The following is a 26,045-nucleotide window of genomic DNA, read 5'->3' as shown; positions in this document are numbered from 1 at the left end:
GCAGTCTGAAAATAGAGAAGAACCCTAACTAATGGCTCCCAAGCATGGCTCCTCGAAGCAGTAGCCCATAAGAATCTCAGTGGATTTTTGTTTGTTTGTTTTTGACAGAGTCAATAATGGACAAGAAAGAGTGACTTTGAAAATAGATACTCTGAAGAGCCACCACAGACACCCATGGAGGCACCTCACTGTAATTACTGAGGCATTCCAGCTGTGGCCTCAGAATGCCTGGGTTTAAATCCTATCTGTACCACCCAGAGCTATGAAATGTGGGACAAATCTTAAAATTACCTGATTGTTAGTTCCCATGTTTTTAAATATCATAGAATCAATTCAAATGATGCCCTAAAATGGGTGAAGGCAGGTACTTCTCTTGCAGAGGATCTGAGTTCAGTTTCCAATACTTAGGTCAAGTAGCTCACAATGCCATTTAACTCCAGTTCCAGGGGTATACATGCCTCTTGCATTCATTGGCACCTGTACTCACATGAAACATACCAACATTCATAAATATAATTTAAAAAGTAAAATTAATACATATTTAAAATATTTACAATGGTGTCAGAGACATAAATAGCACACAAATAGCATTTTACTCTGTTGTTGACACTATTATAATAAAGAAATACAAAAGTGCAGGTGAATAAGACAAGCAGTCTGTTGATGCATGAGGCCCTGTATACATGAGGGGACTTTTGACTTATGTTTCCTCTGTTGACTGTTGGCTGTTTGTGATATCTGTGATCAATAGAGGGGATCCCTGGCTGATTTTTTTTCTAAATAACACAAAGTAGTGTCATCTGGGAAGAAGAATACCAGTTGAGAACATGTCTCCATCTAATTTCCTGTATGCAAGTCTGTGGGGCATTTTCTTGATTGATGATTAGGCTCAACCCACTAAGGGCACTGTCACCTTTGGGCTGCTGGTCCTGGATTGTGTTTGAAAGTGGGCTAAGCAACCATGGAGAACAAGACAGTAAGCAGCATTCTTCTATGGTTCCTGCCTCCAGATTCCTGCCCTGCTTGAGTTGCTGTCCTGGCTTTCCTCAGTGATGGCTTTTGACTGGGACACGCAAGACAAGTAAACCATTTCTTCCCATAGTTACTTTATCACAGTAATAGAAAGCCAACCAAGACAAGGAGCTGTAGCCAGCAAACAGACCATGGTATTGTACATAACACACTCTATGGCTTTCCTTTACTTCATATCTCAGGAACAATAGGAAGTATATCAAAGAAGAAACAAACATTAAACACATCTCATTACATTACATAATTATAAAACCATTTTACATTCTTCAACTCTCTGTTTTACATTATAGACTCAAAAGTTGTTTGATTGTTGAGTAATGTGTGAGTCAATGAACTATCTAGCTGCTTCTCAATGAACAGGAGCTTATGGGAGTCCAGGGTACTGTGGCCCTCGGGGTACTGTGGCATTTGGGGTACTGTGGCCCTAAGGCTACTTTGGTACTCTGGCCACTGTGATATTTGGGGTACTGTGGCCCTCCAAGTACTGGAACATTCGGGGTACTGTGACACTTGTGGTACTCTGGCATTCACAGTTGTGGGGCACTCAGGGTACTGTGCCACTCAGGGCAACTGTGGCACTCAGGGTACTAGATCCTGCTAAGGATGAGCGTAGGATGGACCATGGTGGGTCCTACCTATGACCTTGGTGTTTTCATTTCTAAACAGGAATTGGCCGACTTCTTGGGCATCTAAAGACCTCTTCTGCCTACTCCCACTGTTCTCATTTCCTTTGCCTCTTATCCTGATGTGAGTCACCATAAGGAAGGCTTGCTACTCAGAAAAGGTCTAATCTGTAAGATTTCTGGATGCTGATTGGTCACCACATGCTGAGTTTGTGGCTGTCTCCTTGGTGATCTCTGAGATGTTGACAGTCTTCTGTGGCCCAGGGCTATTGCTATTTCCAGCATGCCCTGCTACAGTTCATGTATGTGGGATATTAGGATATTAGGATGGTTTTCCATGATAAAATTAATATGCAGACTATTTAAAATTTATGCTGCTTATTTTTCCTCTAAAACTTTACCAGTTTAAGTAGACTGATGCTGAATTACCACTAGTACAAATTCTAGAAAACGCTTTGGTCATGGACACCTGTCAGAAACTAGTTCATGGGATCTGTACTCCACAGAGCCAGCCTTTCTTGTACAGTAGTTGTCCAATTAAGGGTTTGGCATTACAACAGGTAATAAGCCATAAGACAAGCACATTTTCTTCATGTAGTTTAATAGGAAAACAATTTGTCAAACAACACTTAGAAAGTGTGTGTGTGTGTATGTGTGTGTGTGTGTGTGTGTGTGTGTGTGTGTGTGTGTTACTATATCATCACAAACTCTCAGAACCTATGGGACTTCCCTGAACTCTGTATTTAAGAGTGTGAGAAAATCTCAGAAAAATCAGACCATTTCCTGGTCCTTGTGACCTGGCCCAGTCTTCTGTGCTATGCCTCATCAATGTTTGCATGCCAGATAAATCTTAACTGTCTGACGCCCGTTTATCAAAGCTTGTCAATCCTGACTTGGTCTTTATGTATGAAGAGGAAAAGATTGAAATTCATGCTCAGGCCTGTTTCACTGGGCCAAGGGAGCAATTGCCAAGGGCCTATCAGGCCATTAAAATTGAATGACTGGTAGTTCTTAGGACAGCATGGCTGTCAGGCTTTTACCCCAAGTGAAAGAACGATATTAAAGGCTCTCTCTTTTTAGGGAAGGGGGGCGAGAGGACAAAGAGCCCCGGATCTCCTTGATAGATGTCCTATTGCTAGGTTTTATGCCCCATGATATATTCCTGTTTAAACTTCAATTTCTAAAACATATTTAACATATTATACTGTGTCATGTTTTCCAAGTGAAAGGAGGTTTCAGTGGCTGTTACAGTATGCAGACTTTAGGGGAACTCTTGAGTGAGGCTCAAGGATAAACCATTCAAGCCAGGGTTTCATAGGTTCTGAACATTTCTATTTTGAGTTGGAACCCAGAGGAATACATAAGAGAAGCTGGAGTCTTTTGAACTCATAATAAGTAAGTGGAAGTTATCTTGGATTCTGCTACTCTGAAGAGACAAGCTCTGAATTTTGGGGGGACCAGGGTAGACAAGCTTGCCTACTTGGTATTTGTCTGACCATGTTGTTAAGTCCCCAAAACAGCCTTGACCTATTTTTTCCTCAAAGGCATCTATTTAAAAGTCCAGCCATTTGGCACGGAGAATTTAGCAAAGAAAGTAATAGCCTAGTTAAGACTTTTATTAATAAAGTAAAAAGATTTATAAAATAACCTATTCTGGCTTACTTACTAGCATAGACTATTAGAAACAGAAATGCAATGTCAATAATCACCCAATGACTGATAATATTATCAGAAAATAATCTATATATATATAATTAGAAATTTTAAATTATACAATAAACATAAAAGAAATCATAAATGACTTGTCCCCACCCTCTTAAGATGTAACAGGTCCTCCCTGCTTTTCTCAGTCCCTACCTGTTCCAGGGTCCTCCTGGTTTGTATACCACACCTCTACCTTGAACTCTCCAGACTAGGGGGTGGGCTGCTACTTTCTATATAATCCAAACATTTTGGTTACACACCTTTTTGTACCTTTGCCCTCCTGGCTGCTACACCTGGCCCCCCTTTCTCCCCTCTACATTCCCTTCCCTTTCTCCCCACATGGCCCAGCTCAGTCTGGTCATGTCCACTTTGAACTCTCCCAGATGTCTTTGTCTCTGTCTCTGCTCTCCCATGTACCTATAATAATCTTTTTCTCCGCCATACCTAGGAGCAGTCATGTCCTCTCCTTTGATATTTTTCATTCATGTATATATTTGAAAATTATTCAAATAAAAATTATTTGCTTTAAAAACTTTAACCTGCATATGAGTATTTATCTGGCTATATCAGATAACTCTGTATTTTGTATCTATGTCCTTGTGCCTACTTTTGTACTTACCTATTCTCCTTAATGACTACATAGTATCTGCTATAAAATCTACCATATAAATTATTCAATCAGTGAGAACAATTTCTAAAGCTACCCCAAGCACAAAATAAAAGTACATTTCCCAACCATGCTTTAATCCATTAATAAGACAAAGTATAATTTTCTAAGTATATTCCTTTAAACTAAAATGTACATGTGTAAGTATATATTTCCTTTGGATACCAGACTCCAATCTGGTAAACTTATGGCTGTGGGACTTTTATTGTAAATAACAACAAACTGTCTGAAGGACAGAATTGGTAATCACTTCAAAGCCACAGCTATACAAGTTTTGGAGTAGAGTTTTTACTTTCTATTGTGACTTGGAATTAGAGTGGAAAACATTTGGCTAAATTTATGTGTGACTGGGGTTTGATATTATAATCTGATTTTCAAGGAGGTTCAGACTAGGAAAGGAAAAGGGAACCAATTACTGAGTGGGTGTTCTGTGCCAAGGACTGAGTTAGACGTTGGCACATTCAGTCTTGCTAAAGGGTTATTGTTATTGATTATTTAATAATTAACTCCCTGAAGTTATTTCCAGGCACCATAAGATGGATGTTGCAGACAGCCAAGGTTTTTATTATTTCCTTAAAGATACACTCATCTGCAGCAATTCAATGCCTACATTAAAGACCAAACTGAAGAGAAATGTGATCAAGTTAGGGAGAGAGAGATGGGTTGGTGTCTTTTAAACCTCATAGGTCCTGACAAAACATGAATGCTTTAAATGCATCTGGAAATTGTTATTCATACCAATTCATACAAAAACTTAATAAATTTTAATATTGGCCTTGGCAATAATTGTGAATACCAAACACAAAGCTGGGAAGAATTGTCAGAGCCATTTAGAGATAGGCACACTGATTTGGATGGGGCTCTGAAGCAATGGCATGGGTTTTCTTGACTGGTGCTGGCTGTTATCTGCTGGGCATCACTCCGCTGAGTGCACCTCTGAGAGCCTTTGGGAAATTTCACTTAGGAAGGTAAGAAAGAGGTTCACCATGGAAACCTCCCTGCTTTCCAGTCTACTTCTTTATCTCTGATAGCGACAGTCTCACCTGAAATTCAAAGGGTGACTGATTTAAGCAGGGGCCTTTAACGAACAAGGATTCCATAAATGATAGTAACTGCTATGATGATCACTGGTAATGCAATTTTAGTGTTGACCATTCAAGTATTCCTAGATTGCCTTAATAAGAAAAGTATCAATCTTTTTCTTAAATTCTGTCTCCCTGTAAGCCTATGCTGTCTCTAAAACAACACTTTTCACATGCCTGCTGCCAAATGCATAATATAACATGTCTTTTATACATGCCTTTTGACACTCCTTTTTACGTTCTAGATGATACGACATGATGTTTTTTAATCTCTTTTTGTTTCTGATGACTCTGTAATAACCATATGAATCCATTCAAAAAATGCAGGTGCCAAGGAATGATGCAGCATGGCAAGAAATTCCATGAAGATACAGAGTCAGATGTTTTTCGTACACCTGCTGGTGGGGGCTTAGCCATCCCTGTGCACATATAGAAAAAGCATGTTACAAGCTCCCTGGCTGTTACCATACATTCAGAAAGCACCACTTTTCCTCTCCAGCACCACGCCTCCCTCTGAATGTTTCCCTCCTTTTGGCTTCTTAGCTTAAAACCTGCTAGAGTTCTAGAAATGTAGCATCCAATAGGACCCTGCTGTGGGCAAAATGTTCTTCATTTAGGGTATGGCAACTCAAAAAATTAAAATTTCATTTGCTCAGTTGCAATAGGCATATTTCAAGTGCTAAAGAGACCATGGCACGTGACACACACATAGAATAGTACAAAGGTATGGCATAGCATTCCTTCATGCAGTGAAAGTCTGTTTAATGTTAACTTAAATATGAATGCTGAAGTGGCTGAGGACTCCCACATGAAACGGGACAGTATTAGTGTCACACAGTTTCCAATAGTCTGACAGAGCCTAATTGGCATTATTTGATTCCATATGGTGCCAGGGATTTCCAGGGGAAGATAGATGGTTTTGAGAACGCCCGTGTTGGTAGTATGGTTTTGGGTGCTTTCATCCACCACATCTAGGTTTAAATCAGCTCACCACTGACATTTCTATACTGTTAGTTGTCTCCACCATTTTTTTTTAATTTGAAAATTCATATGTCCCATTAGACTTGGCTAGCATCATTTATTTTTAAGCCTAGCTGGAAAATCAATAAAGGACTTTTTGTGGCATGCCTAGCATTGTTCAATGAATGACAAGGTTTGGGGACAGTTTATAAGAAAATGACGGGCTGTGGCAGAAGGTCTTTGCCACAGAGACATGCACACTGATGTTCTGTGATCATCTCTGAGGTGCTCGGCAGGTAATTTGTTGCTATTGATGAACTGTCAGCAATTGCTAGTGGTGGTTCTTTATTTTAAGAAATTAAAATGGTCTCTGTTCCTGGGATTATAGCATGTCTTTCTTTTGTATTCTGGGTTGGTCTTCTAAATGAGAAACGGGTGCTGAGGACTTGGTGCCTAGCTTGCTGGTGGCCACTCCTAGACCTGGGCTTGCTTCTGAGATTGGACCAGTGATTGAAATGTCACCTGGGTGTGAAAAGCATCCTGAACAATGTGATGGCAGCCTGTTTTGCTGGTGGCTATTCCTGGAGCCTTGTCACTGTTCCTCTCACTGTCTGAATCTTTGGGGAGTAAAAAGATGGTAGTCATTAAATACTGTATAAACTTTAAAAGTTGGCTGGAGTGAATGTGACTTCAATGGACTAGAAGCAGGATTCTGTTATGTCCAGAAGACGAGGGTGGTAGAGTGGGTGTGTGTTAGGAGATTAGGACAAAGTTGAAAGCAGTCTTGGAAGTTTCACAAGCAGAACCTTTCACAGAAAAGAAGGAAAGGTTACCTGGGGTACTGAAGGTCAGGGCACCATGCAATATTGCCAGCAGCATGCAGAATGATTGTTTAACTGAGTGCCCCAAATGTGATCAGGCTGTTTTGTTAAAGGCACTGTGTTTGGAATACACATAATGAGGAAATTTGGCATCTGTTCCTGTCTGGCTTCTTTACTTATGGTTAGAACGGAATTGTTACAGAAAGATGACACTGTATCAACTCTCACTGGATTCTGTTGTCTGTCAGCTCTGATATAAGTGGCCACCGTTTACACAAAGGTTCACCATGAAGAAAGAGACTTCTTATGGTCCGGTTTGTATAGACAAACTGCATCAGAAGATATAAACTCAGTCTTCTGAGTTCATTTTTGAAAATTACACACAAGCACAAAGACCCATCACACCTGACTGCTGGAGCAAAGGGATGTTTGACTAATGCAGCATCATCTGCCCATTTAGTTTGTTCTTACTTTGCCGACAGTTACATGGGCTTAAAAGCCCATTAGAGAAGTGCGTGTTCTGTCTGGGAGCAGTGCAAACACATGAGCTGATGACTGCTCAATAAACAGATTAAGTTTCATTTCAGACAGGAATAGGGTTTCACTTATTTAGAAGCTAATTATAAATCGGAACCATATTCCTTTTGACGGACAATTCAATTGCATTTAAATTCAAATTAACATCTGCTGTTTTTATCTTATATTGTGCAATCTACCTGAATTTAGACAGAAGCTGTTCAAGATCTATGGCTGTAGCATCTTTGTTCTCTGAAGTGTTTTAAAGGAAAAAAGAGCATACTCTGAACCCTTGTTATTGGAACCAGCATGTAGTTGTCCTTGAACATTAAAGATGCTCTTTCTAGTCCACACGCATGTGAAAGGGGTTTGTTCTAACTAGCACAAACACAGTTTACTACAAAGTGGGACTGTTGAAAAGGTTTAGAATTTTTCAAACAATAAATATATTTCCAATGACTAACATACATAAGCTATCCTTATACCTTTATCAGATCTTTTCTTACATAGAATTTAGTAAATGTATCTGCAGAAATGAATTTGAATTCTCTCTCTATATATGAATTTTACCTGTATTAACTATAAATAAATAATGTTCAAAACAGTCATATTTCTCTATGAGAAGGTGGATGCATTTGTCTATAATTAGTTTCTCAAGATTTTTTTCAGCTGATTGAAATTCATTAACTGTAGCTTAGCTTTTGTGTGTTTTGCTTTTTTCCTAAACAAATCTCATTTACCTACAGAAAATCATGATTTTAAGGATCATGAGGAGTTGCTTGTGCATGTCATAAAGTGCTTGACAAATACTTGTAAGGAACAATGACTGACAGAAGGGCTGAGAATTGATACCTGAGGGCCACTACAAAGTTGTTGTTAAAGACATATATTCCACTCAGGAACATTATGTTTGAAAATGATTGACTTACAGACCTGCCGTTTTCCCCAAAGCATTCAGGCTAAACTTATAAAAAGACAAGAATCTTTGTGACACAATGCATTGCCTGATACTAGTTCTGATACTTAATTTACAATTGTTACTATTATATAGTCATTTTGCTTTTAAAAGAACAACACTAAAATGATACGCCATATCATTAGACAGTATTTTAGTGTACATCAGCATAAAGTTACTAAAAATATACAGTAGACTTACATGAACATGTACTAATATACAAACATCTATGAACTGGTAAGTGTTTCAATTTGACTTCTGTTGCTATAATGAAACACTCTGAACAAAAGCAGCATGGGGAAGAAAAGGAGTTGCTTGGCTTACACTTCTAGGTCTTAGTCCATCCCTGGAGGAAATCAGTACAGGGCTTTAAGCAAGAATTCAAACCAGAAACCATGGATAAATGCTGTTTTCTGTCTTAATATCTGATTCTTGCTTAGCTACATTTTTTTATAGCGCAGGACCATTTGCCTAGGGAAGGTTTCACCCATAGTGGGCTGATCTCCCCTATATCAATTAATAATTAAGATAATTCTCCACAGATATGTGCAAGGCAAGTTTGATCTAGGCAATTTCTTAATAAAAATTTTCTAATCAGAGGATTCTAAGTTATGTCACATTGATAATTAAAACTGTACAGTAAGCATTGATTTGCTGATTATGTATTTGACAGAATATGGTTTTAAAATATACCAGTCGTAATCTTGTTAATCACTAACTGCTCTCTACTGAGCCTAGTAAATGTGAGCTGCCACAAAGGACTGGTACATTGTTCCAAATCCCACCCAACCTCCCATGTAGATGGAAGTTTCTGTTCTGCCTGGTCCCGTAGTCCTTTATTCCCAAATAAACACAGAGAAGCTTATACTAATTATAAACTGTTTGATCGATGGCTCAGGCTTCTGATTGGCTAGCTCTCTCTTAATTATTAACCCATTACTATTAATCTGTGTATCTCCATGTAGTCTTGGCTTACCAGTGATTCCTGAGACTCTTGCTTCCTCGGCAGCTGCATGGCATCTCTCTGACCTTGGCTACTACCTTTCTCTATCCCTGTTTGGAATTTTGCCTGGCTAAATCCTGCCTGACCATTGGCCAAAACAGCTTTATTCCTCAACCAATGAGAGAAGCACATATTTGCAGCATACAAATGGACATCCCCCATCATCTCATCCTTTCACTCTAAATAAAAAGGAAGGTTTTAACTTTAACATAATAAAATTATATATGACAAAACAGGTATCAAGCCAGAACTGTAGTTAACAATATTTAGTCCACTAATATTTGGCAAAATTTAAAGAAAATATTCTATCATCCATTCTGGCTTTGTGAGTCTAAAGTTTTATATGTAACTTACATTTTATCATAACTACTAAGAAAAACCATAACCATAACTATCTGTCCTCAACTCCATCAAAGACCCCAGAATGATAATATATAAACTCTAGATTTGACAGAGACATCTCACTGTCTGGACAGTCACCCAAAGTTCCTCTGGGGCATCTTTTTTCAGCCTACAGGCCCAGAATGTCTGGCAGACTCTTTGATGAAACAGAAACCTTAAAGGACTATCCTGTCCCTTGCCAAGTTCAGCAGTCACTTTTCTTTGTAACCTGCTTGTCCAGTTTGGACAGTGTGCTGTCAAGCAGTCCATGCAAGAGCAGTTTCTTGTTCAAATGGTTATCCCTGCCATGTTGAAGGCCAACCCCATGAGTTTCTTTGATACCCATCTTCCTCCCTGACATAATTGGTGTTACCAGGAGCAATTGTGTCTCATTGTTATGAAAATCCCTAAGTTAACAAACCATTTTAAATGCTTGTGTAGGTCTTTAAAAGGTTTGAAGAATATCTATCCATCTCAAATATGTCTCTGTATATCTAGAAAACCTATCTGACATGAATAAGTTTTGACTATTACAGGTGACTATAATCTGTATTTAATTATACATTATATTTCAAAAAGAGCTTTATAAACACAACACCTAAACAAGAGTAGAAATATATATATGTTGACCTTAAATTCGTGTCAATCAATGAACCAAAATATCCATACCAATGCATTCATTTCTACATCATATTCCCTTTCTTTTTCTTTAGAAAGAGATTGACTATAATCATTAACCATTTATAACCAACCCCGCTTAAATGAAAACAGACATTTACAAACAATATTTCGAACTGTGGGTGTAGTTCTTCAAAACTTGCTTCCTGCTGTTTGGAGGCACTGTCAATCCCAAGAGGCTCCTGAGAAAACCCAGAAACCCGACCAAATCCTGGCTGTAGTGGTCTGTGAGGCTGCATGATCTCAGCTGTTTTGTTTGTTGGATCACCTGGGCCACTGGTTCTGAGGCTCTTAATTGATCAAAACATATTAGTCTGGAAGGAGTCCACAGTGTTTCATCTTCTATAGAAACAAAAACAGGACCTCTTTTCCAAAGTACCTGTCCTTAGACTTAAATTTTGAAGTCAAGGCATTTTCATAGGTTGGATTAATCCAGCAGCATTTATAATCAAATGTCTTTTTAGCAGCTATTGCTCCTTCCTCAGCAATCAAACAATTCAAAGACAACACAATAAATACAATATCCAAATTTTCTGAATATTTTCCATCTTTATGTGTTTTTAACTGTATTTCTTTTATTTTCTATTTATTTATTTATTTATTTATTTAATTTATTTTGGTTTTTGAGACAGGGTTCCTCTGTGTATCTTTGACTATCCTGAACTCACTCTTTAGACCATGCTGGCCTTGAAATCACAGAGATTCCCCTGCCTCTGCCTCCAGAATGCTGAGATTAAAGCCTTGTGCCACCATGTCTAACTACTATATTTCTTTTTAAGGACTTTCTCTATCCTTTTTCTTTTCTCTCCCAAGCCTATGTATATTTTTAAACACACTGTAAAATGTTTAGAAGTTTTCTTCATCTGAATCTGTATATCTCTGACTTTTTCTAACCACCAGTCTTTAATCTGCTAAACTCCAGGCTAGGAGAGTAAAGCAGAGGTTTTGGCTGCTATTTCTACCTAGTTAGGCTTTCCAATTTGGTGAGGGTATGTTTACCGCCAGCTCTGGGAGCTGTGCTCACTGCCTCAACTCTGATCTATGCTGCCATCAAGCAACTTTTAGCACACTGCCCATAAACCTTTTTTGCCTGTAAGAGTAAAAGCTACATCTGCCATGCAGCATGCTGTGTGGCTTGAAGATGGCCTCTGTGCACCATGTCAGGAATTCATCATGCTGGGCTTAAGCCTAAATGTCACAGCTTCTCTGCATCATGGCCTGATTGGGGCTGTGAGACTCGGAAGCCCAGTGAAGCTCTGTTTCTGTACATTCAGAACACTTTTTAATCTTTTATGTGGATATTCTTGCCAAACATTTCAACCAATAAGAGAAATATATATTCACAGCATAGAGAAGGGCATCCCCATCACTCCTTGTCCAGCATCTACATTTATCAGTAAATATTACACAGACCACCTTTAACAGACCATCAGAGATCCTTCGTTCTCAAACGTCAGAAAACAACCTTTAATTTTTTTTTATGTTGTTGATACCCAGGATGCTCCATGAAAGTTCTAATGAACAGATGAAGGAGTCTCTTGAAGCTGACTGGCCAAGGGCTCACTCACAAGGGGACAGGTGTAATTAACAGTTTCTGGAGCCCTGTCCTCAGGCTTGTGGTGTTGGGAACAGTATGTCTCAGATCTCTGCAGCTGTTTCTCAAGGATAAGTCAAATGAGCAAAGATCCCCAAACAAACATACAAACACATAATTCTTAGAAGAGTGCTTAAATCCAGTCTTCTGGCTTTTTGTTGTTGTTGCTGCTTCCTAAGAGGAAATTTGACTGGTTTCTGAAACAGGATGTCCCAGTAGCACAGTCTGAATGTAAGACAACTTAAAAGAAAGTCAAGGACATTGAAGACAAAGAAGCAGCAACTTGGTTAAAAGGTACCTCCTCAGGGTAGGGAGGGATCTAGTATCCTTGCAAATGTAGGGTTTGATTCTTTGATGTTCAGAGGGCTTGTGCAAAGCCGTAAGAAGAAAAAGAAAACAGCTAGGCCTGAAAAAATTGGCAAATGTCAAACACCTGGAAAGTAAAAACAGTCATTGGGTAAAACAGCTCAAATGAAAAAGACAAACATCACTTACAATTAACTTATTTTAGGAGTTGAAAAGCATTTAAAAAAATATACCATTTAGCACTGGCAAAGATATGAAGAAAGAGCTCGGGGGTCTGGAAATATGTACTTTACCCCAAATTCCTATGTTGAAACCCCTAACCCTAAGGTTGTGATGGTGACAGAAAGTGGAGACTTGGGGTGTGATTAGGTCATGAGAGTAGTCTTCATGAATGGGATTAACTCCCTATAAAAGAAGTGGAAGAGACAGCCTGCTGGGGACAGAAGGCAGTAAGGCAATTAGACAACATGGCTCTTCAGCATCATGATATCCAGCATGAGTGGCTACAATGCCTGCAACTAGACACTGTGGGGTTATGAGGCAGATGGATGTCTGGTGAGCCGCAAAGTAAACAGTGATGTAATCATTTCTGTAACAATTTTTGACTGAGTACCATTTTAGTGTGATTTTGGAGAAATCTAGTTTTGAGGCCAGAGGCTTGAGCCCCTTTCTGCCTGCCTTTGCCAGCCTGCCTATGTGTATCTGCCTGTAAATCTGTGTGCCTGCTTCCATGTGACCTGGGTCATGATCTGTTTGTGTCTGTGTCCTTGGCCCCCTGTCTAGCAGTCCTCCCCTGGTGTGAATAAAGTATATCTTATCTCTATAAAACTCCTCTCTGTCTCTTTAACCTCTCAGTCTCCTGTGGTCATCTTCCTGGCACTGGAGCATGAACGTCACAAAGCTTTGATACCTCTTATCATGTGGAACCCAGAAGTCACTGGGCAGGATCTGTACAGAAGTGAGCCTACCAAGCCTTAGATTGCTGGTACCTTGACTGTGGATTTCCTGACCTGCAGAATACTGACAAATATATCCCAGCTGTGGGTAAGCAAGCAAATCTGTGGTATTTTATTAGAGCACACCATGTAGTATCTGACATCTGGGAGACTACAACAACCGGGTCCTGCCTGGTTTATCCAATCCGTGTTTGGAGAGAAGTTTGTGGATTAAGACATGGCAGGCAGAAATCTCAGAGAGTATGGTTGGAGCAGAAAGTTTCTGCAGCATTCCTAAAGGGTATTTGTCATTACAAAAATTCTTTATTTTAATTAGCTTAATTAATCCATAGCATGCTTGACACCACAGCTTTACTTTCCAAGAGTCATACTAATAATAAGCTGGCACAAGCTGATGCATGGAGGGAGAGTACATTGGAAAAGAAAACCATTAGAAAACACGAAAATCCCCACAGTGGGACCATAAAATATGTGCTAATGTATTGAACAAAATACTTTTTTATCTGTAATTCCAGCGATAAACAGGCTGAAACAGAAGGATCCCAAGTTAGAAGCCAGTCTGGGCATAGAATAGATTTAAAGTCTTCATTAGGCTATGTAGAAAAACCACATCTACAAAGACCAAACCAAACCAACCAACCAACTGAACAAACAAACAAACAAACAAACAAATAAATAAATAAGAGAGATAGAGATACTAGAGATACTATTAGGTAGAATATGAAGTGTGTGTGTGTGTGTGTGTGTGTGTGTGTGTGTGTGTGTGTGTGTGCCTGTGCGTGCATGCGCATATATATCATTTAAGCATATATGATACTTCTATGAGATGTACTATGACCTCTTTCTGTTTGACTGTGAAGTTCTGCCCCTGGAACCTAGAGGGAAAAATATCTCAGTTAGCCATAATTTGAGTCAAATATTCTCCTGACACTGCTTGAGGATTTAACCACCTTCTAGAAAATTGTTTCCAGAAAGTAACTCAAACTAAACTTCAGAACACAATCTATTATAATTGGAGGCTGCCTGGACTTTGAGGGATAGCATCAAATGAAGATGCATCCTTTCTTCATTTGGCCTATTATACCACTGATGCTTCTGCTGCCTTCAGAGACTGATGGAGCGTTTGACAAACTCCATTCTGTTTACACTCTGTGATAGGCAAAGAAATGGATTCCTGGAGATTTTGCTTTGTGTTGAACCTGGGAAACAGAAAGTGTGAATGCATTGATCCTTGTTACATGCTGGACACTGCCCCAATTCTGTTATCCTATTTCATCTTCAAAAATAACTCAGTAAAACAAATATTACTCCCTGTGTCTCACAAAACAGGAACTAGATACAGAGATGTTAAGCAACACTGGCAAGGCTATTTTCTCATCATGAAATAATCAAAGTTCAAATCCAAGTCTGTAGGATGCCCACATATCTGGCTGTTTTATCCTGCAGGGATCCAGGACTTGAGCAGACTGGTGCATTGAGGGGATGAAGAAAATACAATGATGATTGACACACAGAAAACCTGGGATCAGGTGGACTGGTTCTCTCTGATGGAGAAGCCTCAGCACCTAGGAAGCTCAGGGGTATTTATTACATACATAGTTGAACATAAGGTGGGGTTATTACATCCATATAAACAATGGAGGCAGAGCTATTATATACAGCTGATGAAAGAAGCAGGTTTAACTAATCTTGATAGGAACAGCCTCTGTAGGGGAGCAGTATTCAGGCTGTAATGTGGAGGAGGGGGAGAAAGCTATGGTGGGCATTTTGCATGGACTATCACCATTCACACTCAAATCCGAGGAAAACTTTGCTGTCTCTCTGAGGTGCCACCACAAATGCACAGCCACAGCTCTTGGAAGTAGGAGCACTTTATGTCACTGCTATCACCAAAAGGCAGCAAGGGCAAAAACCCAACAGCCATCAGGACACACTGTGGTCAACTGATTTTCTAATGTTTATCTTATACAAGAACATCTCTGCACATGACAGAGACAGGCAGGGCCTGAGAATAAGGATGGAGAAAGAGGAATGAAGTAAGAAAGAAGGAAAGAATGCAAACCAGAAACCCAGGAAGTGCTGACTGTCCAAAGAATCCCACACTCATTCCTTGAGTGTGCACTTTTGCTTAGAATTAAATTTGTAGCCAATTATTTTTATTAACAAAGGAGAAGAAGCATCTCTCCAATATCTGCAAGGAGATAATTTGGACTACTCTAACTTCAAGCCATTTACACAAGAAAGATAGAGGCCTTTCTAAGCCACATAATTATATGTATAGTTGTGTGTGTGTGTGTGTGTGTGTGTGTGTGTGTGTGTGTGTGTGTGTGTGTGTGTGTGTGTTTTCACAATCCAGAGTCACCGTGAAAATCCCACCGCCTTCTGTAGGATACAACCACACCTCTAGACATTGCCATGTGCTCAGTGATGGTTTGCTTGTGCACCAGTAAACTCTTCATGGGCTTGAAACATTAAGACTCATTACTCTTGAGTGGCTACAGAAAACCTGGAAGAGAAACTGTTTGCAGACAGTGTACACATTGAACCAATATTTAACTAGGTTGAAATTAATAATGGAGGGCATGGTAGAACCATGAAAGGTGTTAAGACAAAATGGAGCCAGACAATGAACCACCTTAATACTAAATATGAACTAAAGCAAAGATACAAAATGAATTAAGAGGCAGTTTCTGAAGCAGGTTCTAGACCCTCTGAGATAGGGAGAGTTTCCAAGCAAAATCTGTGGTTTATAGACCAGACTCTGCTTAGCTTGTTTATCCTGTAGCTTCTTTACAAGCCCTTCATGGTCTCTGTCCTTCATGGTCTCTGACCCTGTAAACATTGATTTGTGTCTTTTCCAAAGAGGATGAGACTCAAATCTCTCCTACCCAGGCACAGGAGCTGCTTTGGAAAGAAGGTCTTTGTAGATGATCCAATCCAGATGCTTACCCATGACTCATTCAAGGGGAAAATTGGATGCATGCAAGGAGATTGACATGAATTGATGAAAGTAGGGATTGAAGTGATGCATCTACGAGTTGGAGAATACCAAAACTTGTTTCGTAATTATCAGACACTAAGAAAACATCCTGGGGCAGATATTTCCAGTGAGTCTTCAGAAGGAACCACCATGATCTCAGAGTATGGCACCCAGAAATGGGTGACCAAGAATCTCTGTTGCATAAGGCTGGGGACTCACAGAACTTTGCTGACAAACACAGACAATGAAAACAGTTTTCTGTGAAGACTTGGAGATCTAACCCTCTGACACATACAGAAGAAAGGCCCAGTGCTCGAAGAAGGTCTCTGAGTGGTAGCTGTTACAAAGATCACAGACTGGCACTTGAGCACTTATTTACAGGCCCTCACTCAGAGTCATGTAGTCCTTTTAAATTACACTTGTGTCAAGTCTTCAGAAGAGACCCAAGGTCGAGTTTCCATATGAACCCTGACAGCAGAAGGCAGCAATATATACAAGATGGCAAGGGAAAAGTCAGATTGAGGAATATATCTGCAGAGGCCAAAGTAAATAAATAAATAAAATAAGTATGTTACACCTGTGAATCCAGGAATTATATTTTATAGGACAATATCCTCTCCATGCTGCCTACACTTTTACTTACCAGACAGAATGATCCACTTTATTTACCAGCTGATAAAATGTCCACAGGGGAAGCTAAGCTTTAAGCCTCCCTTTCAAAGCTGAAGGGTAACATGGAGCCACCTGACAGACGATGACAACATGCAAGCTTGATGTTGGAAAACTGACCATGTGTAGCACAGTTCAAAACACCAACTTCAATATAAGAACTTTCCAGGGCACTGCCACGAGTGATGGAAAATGAAAGTCAAAGGAAGAAAATGGAATGGGCTCACATTTTTGTATAACCCATAAAAAGCCCCAGGGGAAAATATGATGAATCTCTTTGGAAGAAAAATGTATGAGCTTAAATGTGACAGAATGATGAAAAAATGCTTCTCTGAGTGTAATCTTTTTAAAAGATAAAACTAATTTACAAATTAAAATATGCTTTCTAGATAATTTGGAAAACAGAATATTTCCTATTTTAAATGAAAAGTTTGACTAGGAAGGTTCAGGGACAGGACAGGATACTATGAAAGAAAAGATACTTCAAGACTTTGGATGTTCTTATATAATGTCATTTTGTATAAAGAATTAGATATTGCACACGAGCAATTAACATAGTGAAAGAGATTTTTAAAAATATATTTCTTAAAGGAAATACCAATTATTATTTTGAAGTTTAGTTTTGATAGGTTTAAACATTGATAGGGTGAAAAGAATCAAAGAAGATATATATAATCTTTGTAATTTTTCATACAACTAAAAACAGCAAGATTTCCGAGGGGAATGGTCACTGCTGGGGATTATGGGTAAATGGGTTGCCTCTAGCTCTGCCTTTCAGTAATCAAGGGTAAAATCTAGGGGGAATGGAGCAGTAGGTAGCAGCCAACATTATACACATGGTCCTTAGTGGCCTGGTGATGAATAAAATATGAAGGTTGTCCGTAAAGTTTTTAGTAAGGTTTTCAGTGGCTAAATCTGTTGACAAAGCAAACCTTCCTTGCCCCAGATGAAATTTGCATCTCATTTATTCACTCAATATGCATAATTGAACTCCAGGCATTAGGACCTGAGAATACCAAAGGAGATAGAAGGGAAACCCCAGTCTCAATGAGCAGTGAATGCCACAGTTGTGGATGCTGCTGATTCTTTGTTAATTAGTATTCAATCAGTATTCAATCAGGACTACATTTATTTTTTTTTATTTTTTTTAGGAGTACATTTTAAAAAAAAAATAGTGAGATTGCTTTAACTACACCAAAAATGAATTCCAGTGGCAAAGCCACTTAGAGGTCTGGCTCAAGTTGGAGATGAGTAGTAACCCTTCGTGGTGCTCTGGAATCACTTTGTTCTTTGTGTGGCTGTAGCTGATGTGGTCCCCTATGTGTTCTCAGTATGGGTATAAAAATAGAAGGCTCATAGCCTAAGCTCAAGCTACCGGGAGAGTTTCTGTCAGTAACAGAGGAGAGGGTGGGGTAAACAGCAAAATCATGGAACCAACTGGAAAATGTACAGTCCCAGGAAAGAATTCTGTGTGAGGAAGATGAGTGACAGTGAGACAGAGGTGGGGAGGCATGCGAGCTGGACTCCGTGGGGGTGAGGACAACAGTCCTTATCTGAACAGATGTCTCCATGGACATGCTGTGGTTTCTGAAGGTTTTACTTCATAGGTCATTCCTGTCAGACATCTGTTCCTAAATGTGTTCTGTGGAAGACTAGTTCCATTAAATACTGACCCAACATCTGCAGCAGGTCCCCTGGTGAAGTAACATGTGTCAGTCATAGCCTTGAAGGAAATTTAATTCACTCCTATGTTTGGGGAGTTCTGAAGTGTGTGTGTGTGTGTGTGTGTGTGTGTGTGTGTGTGTGTGTGTGTGTAAGAGAGAGAGAGAGAAAACTAGGGTGCAATAAGCCTTTTCTCAAAGCACATAAAGTGCATATGGCTAAAGGATACTAAGAAAACTGAAATTCAACCAACAAAGCAATTTTCCATAAGAATAAATATGTCTTTATTAATCTGTATTTAAATAAGTGTGGGGTCTCATATCTAACAGTTTCTGTGATAATGATAAACAGCATCTCATGACACCTGAACATCTGTAATGAGATGTGAAACATCTGTCTTAGCTGGGAGGTGACAAAATCAGAGGAAATGTTGCTGCCTTTTTTCAACATTCTTAAGTAAGAAAATGCTAAGTTTATGTTATAGGATAATAGACACCGGTAATTTCTTTACTGTTCAACTTTATTGTTTACTTTTTCCTGCCTGAGGTTAGCAGCTTCTCTACACATAGATTTGACAGGGGTCCAAGGACTCTGGAAGAACCTATAGGAACAGACTTTGGAGGGAGCCTTGCTTCGGGAGAGGAATCGGGTTATAATGCAACCACCAGAGAATGCCAAATTACCTGGGTGGAACAGCAAGGAATCCCTGAACACAGTGGCTGATGGGAGCAGTGGGTGAATTGTGTCCAGGGGGACCTGGAGACATGGTGAGGTCTGCTCTACAAGGCATAGCTACAAACTAGCCAGCCTTTGTTTAAAACCTGCTCTCAATGAAACCAAAGGATTGAAGAAAATCCATCCTCCTTCCTTTTCTTTTCTTTAGTGGCCATTCATAGGCAAAAATCAGCACAGGGTCACCTCCTTTGGAGCCAATGTTAGTCTTCATGGAACCTAGAGAAGAGCTTTTGCTCTAGTCTCTTAGCTCATTATACCAATATTCACCAGTATATTAGCAGATTAATTAGCTATTTTGGTGAGAGAGAGAGAGGACCACAATAGAAAAGGAAGTTTGGGGCATCAAGAAGATGGCTCAGTGGATAAAGGTCCTGGCTATCAAGCCTGTTGACCTGAATTCCATTTCTTGGACCCATATAGTAGAAGGTGAGAACTGACTCTCCAGGATTGTCTCATGCACACTCATGCACAAAATAAAAATTTAAAAGTAGAAGAGGAAAACAGAAGAAGGTTGGGTGATTGCTTGTAGAATGGACCACAGTTTCCACTTCTGGTTGCATCCAGTAATTAGGAATGTGATTTGGGGGAGGAATATAAAGCCCCATTTCTTGTGCCTATATGGCCTTGTACACTGTCTGATAAAATGTACTGGGAAGCTGGGTATAGCAGTGCCATTCTGTAAACTCAGCACTTAGACAATATAAAAAACAATTTTAAATTGTGTGTGTGTGTGTGTGAGAGAGAGAGAGAGAGAGAGTGAGTGCTAGAGTGTATGTGTGTTTGTGCATGTGTGTGTTTGTGCAAGAATGTGTGTGAGTTCATGAGTGTACACATACACACACACACACACACACACACACACACACACACACACACACACACATGCGCGCGCGCGCGCGCCCTGGAAACCATAGGGCATCAGATTACCTGGGTCTGGAGTTACAGGTAGCTGTGAGTTGGCCAGTGAGGGTTCCACAAACCAAACTCTAGTCCTCTGCAAAAGCAGCAAATGCTCTCAACCCCTGATCCATCTCTCCAGTCAATAAGCCCAGAGTTTAGGAAATGGAGGAAGGAAGACTAAGAGTTCAAGATCATCTGTAGCTATACAGAAAGTTTGAGGTCAGCCTGGCCTACTTGAGACCTTGTCTCTAAACAACAATAAAAGTGGTCTGAGGCACTGTGCAAGTTCAAAACATGGGCAATGAACACTTGCCTACCTGTGTTTGTTATAGTGGAGCATTGCCTCACAGTGATGACCAAGCTGATGCTGACACACTGGAAGATAAGACACTGAGTCAGAACCATGCCAGATCATTTGACCTAATCAAGGTCCTAGACAAATGGAAGCACAACCAAGCTCACTAAAGTTGATGTATGGAAGACTTCAAACCAACCACAAATCCATCAAGAAGTCCAGCCAAGACAATGATATTTTGAATCTACACAACCACGAGCTGAATAAATGGATGCTATTTTCAGCCATTACGTTTTAGGCAATTTGTTTTTCAGAAATTGTTAATTGATAAAGTGAGTTATAGGATAGAATTCTATATAGCTCTAGTATAATGCACAATACTAAGACAAATGTTGATAGCAAGGAAACATTAGGTTAATGGTTTATGTTCTTGAAAAATGGAAGAGAATTTTGATAAGAAAGGGACAATGAATGAAGTTAAAAAGTCAGCTCTGAACATTTCACTGTGTGCAGGACTGAGGCTGAAACAGTAACAGACCCAGGCACAACACATTAGTAGAGAAATAACCACCATCTATCTGCATATAAAGAGAAGAAGACTAGACTAAACCTATTTTTTGTTTGGTTTTGTTCTTCTTAAGACCCTTTAAGACCCTATTTCACTCTGTAGTCCAGCCTTACCTTTCTATATTCCCCCAAGTTCATTAACCATCTGCCCCAGCCCCCAGAGTGCCAGAATTTATAGGCATGCACCACCACAATCATCAAATAAACTCATTGTTAAGTTTCATATATTATAGTACATAAGTCTTTGCACATAGGCTCACCAGGGAAATAGAATTTGTGTCCCTGGCAGCCCTTAACCTCCCAGTAAAATCTTAATGAGTGTACAGGGATCTTATGTTTGTGGGCCACCACTTACAGCTGTGGAGACAGCATCGAGCACTGTGAACACAGAGCTTTTGGAGAGTCCACACTCACACATGACTATCTAAACAGTGATGATTCAACAACCAGCAGTTTGTGTATAAAGGAAAAGATATCTGTATACAAGATGCAGTGTTGCAAGAATGCCCACCTGCCTGGGCCACTCCCATACTAACCTAGTGGTCTTGTAGTCTTTGCTACAGTATGAATGACGTGTGACAATGTGAGTAAATATTTCTGTGATAAATATTCCTGTGAGGTCTGGAGAGATGGCTAACTTGGCAAAGTGTTTGTCTTGCCAGCTCTAAGACTTGAGTTCAGTTGCAAGAACTTATGCAAAAGCTGAGAGTGGTGGCAGAGCTTTGCAATCTTATCACTGAGGAAATGGAGACAAACACACAAGAGGATCCCTGGGGCTCGCTGGCCAGCCAGGCTAACCTAATTAGTAGTCTCCAGCCCAATGAGACTGTGCCTGTAGGAAAGGCAATTACTCCTTCCCTGGTGCTTCTAAGTGGTGGCAGGTTCACAGCCTGTTTCCTGTCCAGGTTCATCTATGAAGATAATAAACAGTTGTCATGGCTGTTGGTGAAGGTGTAATGAGATAATAGCCCTTAGTTTAACACCAAAGAGCCTTGACAAATGATGATTTTATTTCTCTTTGCTTTATTTAGTCTGAATCAGTTCCTGGTTGGAGGAACTAATATGTAAAAAGAAAAGGGAAGGTTGAAGTGTGTGTGCCATTATGTGACTGGCTTCTCAGACGGAGTCCCCCACTTCCTTGTCGAGGGCTTTGGCGCATATGAAATCATCAGATGAGTTAGTAAAGGCTGAGAGCAGGAACCCCAGGGAATGGGGTGTAGACAAGAGGGGTTTTCCTCAGGAAATTTGGGGAGAGGATAACTCTAAGATGAAAGGGAAGGAGGAGATTGAGAAATCCTGCTGCTTGAGTTTCCCAGTCAGAGGCCAGCCATCTAGAGTACTCAGGTGGGTCCTTTAACATGGGAAGGGACAACGACTTGCTTCATTATTTGACCCGATGAGGAATAAACAACTCGCTTTGAATCCATCATAGCTCCTAGAAAATTGCCTTGCATATGGCAGGCTCACAGTAAGTGTTTAATGAATGGATGATTTATTCAATTAATCACCGAATGTTAAATGGGAAGGGCCTGAGAGAATGTATTCCCAAACTGTTGCTTTGCAGCTGGAAAACTGCAGCCCAAGCAAGTGCTGTGTAGCTGGAGAACATTTCCAAGAGACTAACACCCATGTTGGCTGCCTCCCACAAGAGGCTTTCTGTTACGGCCCTGGGTGTGCAGAAGGCAGAGCCTCTGCTTCAAACCCCAGAGTAAGTTGATTCTTTCCAGTGCTGCTTTTTCCTCTCTCTATGTGCAAAAATTCCGTGGTATCTTGTCTTAGGGTTAGTACCAAAGATTTATTTTCTAATTGGAAATACTGTAAGCACCAGGGGCAGTTTCCTGTCCCACAGGCTCAACATCTAGGCTTCTTCTAGTATGATGCAATTTAAGTTCTTTTTGTGTAGTCCACAGGACATGCGTTATGGAGCCATGTTAATTATTGATGAGGATGAGCATATGTGCCTGTCCTATACAAGTTGTCGAGTGTGGCCCATGTGCAATAGCAGGCTGCGTCCACAGCAGTGGCTCTCATATCCCACCCAATGCCTACTTTCCACTCCCATGCTATTCATACTTCTGCTGAACTCTGCATGGGCTTTTAGGTGCTCAGATTTTGCTGCTGTCAGGATTAGCTGAAGTCCTATCTACTCAATGTTAGCACTCCCTCTCTCAGTTATCACAGCCACATGGGTCCCCAGGTCAAAAGTACCCTTCGAACCTCTGCAGTATCTACAGCCTTCTGTTTCTCATTGTGTTACATGTGGGGCTTGATATGTGTTTTGTTTTGTTTTGTTTTTTTGTCTCTCTTATAAAACGGTCAGCATATGAGATTCTCATTTAATTAATATTTGGAATAAGTTCACCAGATAATATATTAGCTGCCCAGTTTTACTGGCTGGTTTTGTGTGTCAACTTGACACAAGCTAGAGCCATTAGGGAAGAAGGAGCCTCAGTCGAGAAAAGGCTTCCACGAGACCCAGCTTTAAGGCTTTTTATCAATTAATGACTGATGGGGGAGGGTCCAGCCCATGGTGGCTGGTGTCATCCCTGGGCTCTACAAAAAAGCATGCTGAGCAATCAGGAAAATCAAGCCAGTGAGCAGCATCCCTTCGTGTCCTCAGCATCATCAACTCCTGCCTCCAGGATCCTGCCCTGTCCTGACTTCCTTCAGCCATTAATAGCAATGCTGAAGTGTAAGCCAAATAAAACCTTTCCTCTCCAACTTGCTTATTTGCCATGGTGTTTCGTCACAGCAATAGAACCCCTAAGGTAATAGTTAAGTTTGAATTTTAAATACCTAATGAAAAAAGATTAGTGTCTGAGTGTCAGTCCAAACTATTACACTAAACCGTCTTACATTAAAAATGAAACAAATGCTTATCAGAAACTCAAATTTAACTGTACATTCTGTGTTTTCCTTTGGTAAGAAATTCTGGCAACTATCAGGTATGTTTTCACTTTAGGACTCTTTTAAAATCATTCTCCTGTAAGAAATGTTTTGAGTTGGGTTGGGGAATTGGCTCAATGGTACAGTGTTTGGTAGGTTAGCACAAGTCCCTGGGTCTAGTTCTCAGCTCTGTGGGAAAAAAATAATTGTATTGAGCAATCAACTGAAGTTTTGTTTGGTAAACCTGTGTGGTGGTTTGAAAGAAAATGGTCCCCAAATGGAGTGTCACTATTGGGAGGTGTGGCCTTGCTGGAGGAACTGTGTCACTGTGGGGGTGGGCTTTGAGGTCTTTTTTTTTGCTCAAGCTTCCCTCCCTGTGACAGTCAGTCGACTTCCTGCTGCCTCTGAGTCAAGATGTATGGCTCTTAGCTCCAGCACCATGCCTGCTTGCACACTGCCCTGCTTCCTTCCTTAATGATGATGAAGAACTGAACCTCTGAAACTGTAAGCAAGCCACCCCAATTAAATGTTTTCTTTGTAATAGTTGTTGTGGTCATACTGTCTCTTCATAGCAATAAAAACCCTAACCAAGGCAGAAAAGGGATCTACAGCTCTACAGGACATTTTTTCACTCACTTAGTTCAGCTCCTGCTTATGTAATTTTCATTGTGCCCACTAATAAAGTTATATATATACATATTTATATACATATATATACATATATATACATATATATATATATATATACATATTTACTAACCCTGAATTTCCATAGCTACATTCAGGAAACACTAGTCTGTAAACTCAAACAGCACTGCTAATTGGTATAAACACATAAATGTCCACTTGTAGTCAGCTGTGAGAGAGCAAAGGTTGGCTTGCTTCACTCTCCTCTGCTCTATGTCCAGGACCTAGCAGAAGTGACTCATACTCTAACCCGTCTGCATTTATCCATCCTTCTGCAGGCATCAGAGTCACCAGGATTTCTTCCTTGGAACTCTGCCTTGCAAAGTCAGTGGTTCTCAAGGTGTCCTTGGTCCCTAAATGAGCAACTGTCAGCCATCCCTGGGATCTTGTCATTCATGCACGTTCTTAGGCCCCATCCAGTCCTGCCACTGAGAAACCCCAGGGTGGGGCCAGCAATCTAGGTTTTAATCAGCACTCCAGCTGGCTCTGATGCTGACTCAATAACCATCAGGAAAGACAATAGCTCCCTGAGCTTCTCTCTATGAAATACAGATGATTGATGCATGAGTAATTAGCATAATGCTTAAATGTACTTGCAAATAAATCTACAGCAGCAGTCGGATTTTAACAGGCATTCTTTTTGTGTTTCTTTGTGTTTCTCCTCTCCTATAGTCTTCTTCCCATGAAGCTAAGAACTTGTTTCTTCACTTTAACCTAGTAGGAATGTGCAAAGGAGAAGGTCTGATTAGTCACTACCCACCTCTCACCCCCATTGTCTCCCTCAGTCTCATCCTCTATTTTTCCCTCTCCCCGCTCACTGAAGCCACTGAGATCCTCTGAGAAGGCAATTCTCCCATCCTCGTCTGTCATGCCCCAGAATGACCCTAAATAGAATCTTCTGATGAGTGTTGAAACCTCTCAATTCCCTGGCCGGCTACTGTTAACCTGGTTTGTATATCCACTTCCCCAGCCCTCCAGCTTTAAACATTCCTCACTTTGCCAGTGCTCTGAGTCTTCCTGACCTCTGCTTATTCCCAAGGTTCTAGCCAACTAGTCAACAGCAGGCCCTCCCCACACACATCACCCTCACCATCCCATCACATCACAAGGACTCCGCTCCTACTAGGCCCTCCACACACAAACACATCACCACCCGTCACAATAACACTCACTCCACAACAGCAGGCCCTCCACACACACACACACACACACACACACACACACACACACACACACACACACACACACACACCACTGTCCTATCACAAAAACTCCTGCTCCTTCCCGTCAGGGATACTTTTAAGTACTTTTAAACACATGGATACTTCAGGGAATGAAAGTTGGCTCATATGCATTCCAGACTTGGCCATTTGCACAATATATATA

The 26,045-nt window shown here is 40.4% G+C and overlaps 1 protein-coding gene across 2 annotated transcripts in view; it reads left to right on the top strand.

Annotated features, from left to right (window-relative positions):
• Positions 1 to 26,045, top strand: part of Sema6d (semaphorin 6D) — a 569,391-nt gene that overhangs the window by 23,998 nt on the left and 519,348 nt on the right. Inside the window, exon 1 of one of the 2 annotated variants that reach the window (XM_035446965.1) lies at positions 24,437 to 24,476. The exons of the other annotated variant lie outside the window; for it this stretch is intronic. The gene's annotated coding sequence lies outside the window, so the exon portion shown is untranslated. Of the gene's footprint in view, positions 1 to 24,436; positions 24,477 to 26,045 lie in introns of those variants that run through there. 2 annotated transcript variants of the gene reach the window in all.

This window comes from Cricetulus griseus, chromosome 6, assembly GCF_003668045.3.
Source record: "Cricetulus griseus strain 17A/GY chromosome 6, alternate assembly CriGri-PICRH-1.0, whole genome shotgun sequence".
NCBI classification, from domain to species: domain Eukaryota; kingdom Metazoa; phylum Chordata; class Mammalia; order Rodentia; family Cricetidae; genus Cricetulus; species Cricetulus griseus.
This window is presented reverse-complemented; position numbering and strand designations above follow the sequence as displayed.